Raw genomic sequence first — 4,215 nt, forward strand, 5'->3', positions numbered from 1 at the left:
TTGACCTTGTTATCAGATTTTGGTGATCTTTAAGTAGACAAGTCAAAATTTCAAATCCCCTCTTATGGTGTAGGGTACCTGGCCTTCTCTGATGTAATCAGAGTTAGATTTGATTCAGTGATTTTATAAAAACAGCTAGGAAGCACAATTTAGCAGTGGGTTGCAGAGAAAAAGAAATATGCTGGCAAAAAAATCCAATTGAGTGATTAAACAGCTCTTCATTTTCTGGCTTTATTTTTATGCTAACAAATATGTTCTCTGAAAAGTGTCCACAAAGCCAAGTCTCTGATGAACACCTTTGTAAGGATGGTTTTTCACCTATTACTAAATTAAACTTGCTTCATTGGAAAGGCAGCAAGATGCATCCTCATTTCAATGTCTACTGAAATAATACAGGTTGACACCAGGAATCATTAACGCCACTGCATCCTTGCTGCTTTCTCATGTAGAAGTCTGTTTAATGTGAAAACAAGGTGATATCTAATTAGCACACAGGTAAGGAATTAAGAAAATCTTTATTTAAGGGTGAAGATGTTTCTCACAAAATCGTTGCCCCAATGCATCATTGAAATTCAAGCTGGAAAGATGATTTTAATATATCACTTGTACATTTTGTATTGCTCTTCTGGTGACAATGTAGTTTGTTTTTGTCAATTACCATTTTAATAATAGGGTAAAGAAAATTAAGTGGATTTTTGAAAGAAAACAATACTGTCAATATACTATTAAAACAAATTAAAATGGTAAAAGTTATTGTACTTTAATTAAATAAAAATTAGCTAACATATCAATCCCAGTTTTGGATTACTTTAACAAAAAAAATGCATATAGCAGAGGATAGTTTCAATCTGCCTACCTCTGGGTAATGGGCCCAGCATGCTTCCATTGCATTACTCTGCTGCACATGTAAGTGCAAGAGATCCTGAAGCACTCACTCATCATGGGAAAGTACCAATGTGTTTCTTCGTTGGTTGATTTAAGAAAATTCTTACAAAAACTCTCCAGATTATTGACTTTTTAAAGTTTTTCCTAGGAAACGTTCTAGATTAATGCTTATTAGCCTTTGTCAGTATGTAGTTTTTGCAAAGTGTCTCTGTGGCGCAATCGGTTAGTGTGTCTGGCTACTAACCAAAAGGTTGGTGGTTCAATCCCACCCAGGGACATGATTGACCTTGTGATCAGGTTTTGGTGATATTTAAGTAGACAAGTCAAAATTTCAAACCCCCTCTTTTGGTGTAGGGTACCTGGCCTTCTCTGATGTAATCGGAGTTAGATTTGATTCAGTGATTTTATAAAAAACAGCTAGGAAGCACAATTTAGCAATGGGTTGCAGAGAAAAAAATATGCTGGTAGAAAAATCCAATTGAGTGATTAAACAGCTCTTCATTTTCTGCCTTTATTTTTATGCTAACAAATTTGTTCTCTGAAAAGTGTCCACAAAGCCAAGTCTCTGATTAACACCTTTGTAAGGATGGTTTTTCACCTATTACTAAATTAAACTTGCTTCATTGGAAAGGCAGCAAGATGCATCCTCATTTCAATGTCTACTGAAATAATACAGGTTGACACCAGGAAACATTAACGCCACTGCATCCTTGCTGCTTTCTCATGTAGAAGTCTGTTTTATGTGAAAACAAGGTGACATGTAATTAGCACACAGGTAAGGAATTAAGAAAATCTTTATTTAAGGGTGAAGATGTTTCTCACAAAATCGTTGCCCCAATGCATCATTGAAATTCAAGCTGGAAAGATGATTTTAATATATCACTTGTACATTTTGTATTGCTCTTCTGGTGACAATGTAGTTTGTTTTTGTCAATTACCCTTTTAATAATAGGGTAAAGAAAATTAAGTGGATTTTTTAAAGAAAACTATACTGTCAATATAATATTAAAACAAATTAAAATGGTAAAAGTTATTGTACTTTAAGTAAAAATAAAAGAGCAAAAATATCAATCCCAGTTTTGATTACTTAAATTAACAAAAAAAAATGCATATAGCAAAGATTAGTTTCAATCTGCCTACCTCTGGGTTATGGGCCCAGCATGCTTCCATTGCAGTACTCTGCTGCACATGTAAGTGCAAGAGATCCTGAAGCACTCACTCATCATGGGAAAGTACCAATGTGTTTCTTCGTTGGTTGATGGAAGAAACATCTTACAAAAACTCTCCAGATTATAGACTTTTTAAAGTTTTTCTAGGAAACGTTCTAGATGTATGCTTATTAGCCTTTGTCAGTATGTAATTTTTGCAAAGTGTCTCTGTGGCGCAATCGGTTAGTGTGTCCGGCTATTAACCAAAAGGTTGATGGTTCAATCCCACCCAGCGACGTAATTGACCTTGTTATCAGATTTTGGTGATCTTTAAGTAGACAAGTCAAAATTTCAAACCCCCTGTTATGGTGTAGGGTACCTGGCCTTCTCTGATGTAATCAGAGTTAGATTTGATTCACTGATTTTATAAAAACAGCTAGGCTGCACAATTTTGCAGTGGGTTGCAGAGAAAAAGAAATATGCTGGCAAAAAAAATCCAATTGAGTGATTAAACAGCTCTTCATTTTCTGGCTTTATTTTTATGCTAACAAATTTGTTCTCTGAAAAGTGTCCACAAAGCCAAGTCTCTGATTAACACCTTTGTAGGGATGGTTTTTCACCTATTACTAAATTAAACTTGCTTCATTGGAAAGGCAGCAAGATGCATCCTCATTTCAATGTCTACTGAAATAATACAGGTTGACACCAGGAAACATTAACGCCACTGCATCCTTGCTGCTTTCTCATGTAGAAGTCTGTTTAATGTGAAAACAAGGTGATATCTAATTAGCACACAGGTAAGGAATTAAGAAAATCTTTATTTAAGGGTGAAGATGTTTCTCACAAAATCGTTGCCCCAATGCATCATTGAAATTCAAGCTGGAAAGATGATTTTAATATATCACTTGTACATTTTGTATTGCTCTTCTGGTGACAATGTAGTTTGTTTTTGTCAATTACCCTTTTAATAATAGGGTAAAGAAAATTAAGTGGATTTTTTAAAGAAAACTATACTGTCAATATACTATTAAAACAAATTAAAATGGTAAAAGTTATTGTACTGTAAGTAAAAATAAAAGAGCCAACATATCAATCCCAGTTTTGGATTACTTTAATTAACAAAAAAAAAATGCATATAGCAGAGGATAGTTTCAATCTGCCTACCTCTGGGTTATGTGCCCAGCATGCTTCCATTGCTGTACTCTGCTGCACATGTAAGTGCAAGAGATCCTGAAGCACTCACTCATCATGGGAAAGTACCAATGTGTTTCTTCGTTGGTGGATGGAAGAAACATCTTACAAAAACTCTCCAGATTATTGACTTTTTAAAGTTTTTCTAGGAAACGTTTTAGATGAATGCTTATTAGCCTTTGTCAGTATGTACTTTTGCAAAGTCTCTCTGTGGCGCAATCAGTTAGTGTGTACGGCTAAAAACCAAAAGGTTGGTGGTTCAATCCCACCCAGGGACGTAATTGACCTTGTTATCAGATTTTGGTGATCTTTAAGTAGACAAGTCAAAATTTCAAACCCCCTCTTATGGTGTAGGGTACCTGGCCTTCTCTGATGTAATCAGAGTTAGATTTGATTCAGTGATTTTATAAAAACAGCTAGGAAGCACAATTTAGCAGTGGGTTGCAGAGAAAAAGAAATATGCTGGCAAAAAAAATCCAATTGAGTGATTAAACAGCTCTTCATTTTCTGGCTTTATTTTTATGCTAACAAATTTGTTCTCTGAAAAGTGTCCACAAAGCCAAGTCTCTGATTAACACCTTTGTAGGGATGGTTTTTCACCTATTACTAAATTTAATTTGCTTCATTGGAAAGGCAGCAAGATGCATCCTCATTTCAATGTCTACTGAAATAATACGGGTTGACACCAGGAAACATTAACGCCACAGCATCCTTGCTGCTTTCTCATGTGGAAGTCTGTTTAATGTGAAAACAAGGTGATATCTAATTAGCACACAGGTAAGGAATTAAGAAAATCTTTATTTAAGGGTGAAGATGTTTCTCACAAAATCGTTGCCCCAATGCATCATTGAAATTCAAGCTGGAAAGATGATTTTAATATATCACTTGTACATTTTGTATTGCTCTTCTGGTGACAATGTAGTTTGTTTTTGTCAATTACCCTTTTAATAATAGGGTAAAGAAAATTAAGTGGATTTTTTAAAGAAAACTA

General features: G+C 34.8%; 1 non-coding gene across 1 annotated transcript; it reads left to right on the plus strand.

Annotated features, from left to right (window-relative positions):
* Positions 1–1,089: 1,089 nt before the first annotated feature.
* On the plus strand, positions 1,090–1,163 carry TRNAS-ACU (transfer RNA serine (anticodon ACU)). Its single transcript has one exon. It is a non-coding gene; the product is annotated as a tRNA-Ser (tRNA).
* Positions 1,164–4,215: the final 3,052 nt, after the last annotated feature.

The sequence above is a fragment of the Pseudophryne corroboree genome, chromosome 8 (genome assembly GCF_028390025.1).
Source record: "Pseudophryne corroboree isolate aPseCor3 chromosome 8, aPseCor3.hap2, whole genome shotgun sequence".
Taxonomy (NCBI): Eukaryota; Metazoa; Chordata; class Amphibia; order Anura; family Myobatrachidae; genus Pseudophryne; species Pseudophryne corroboree.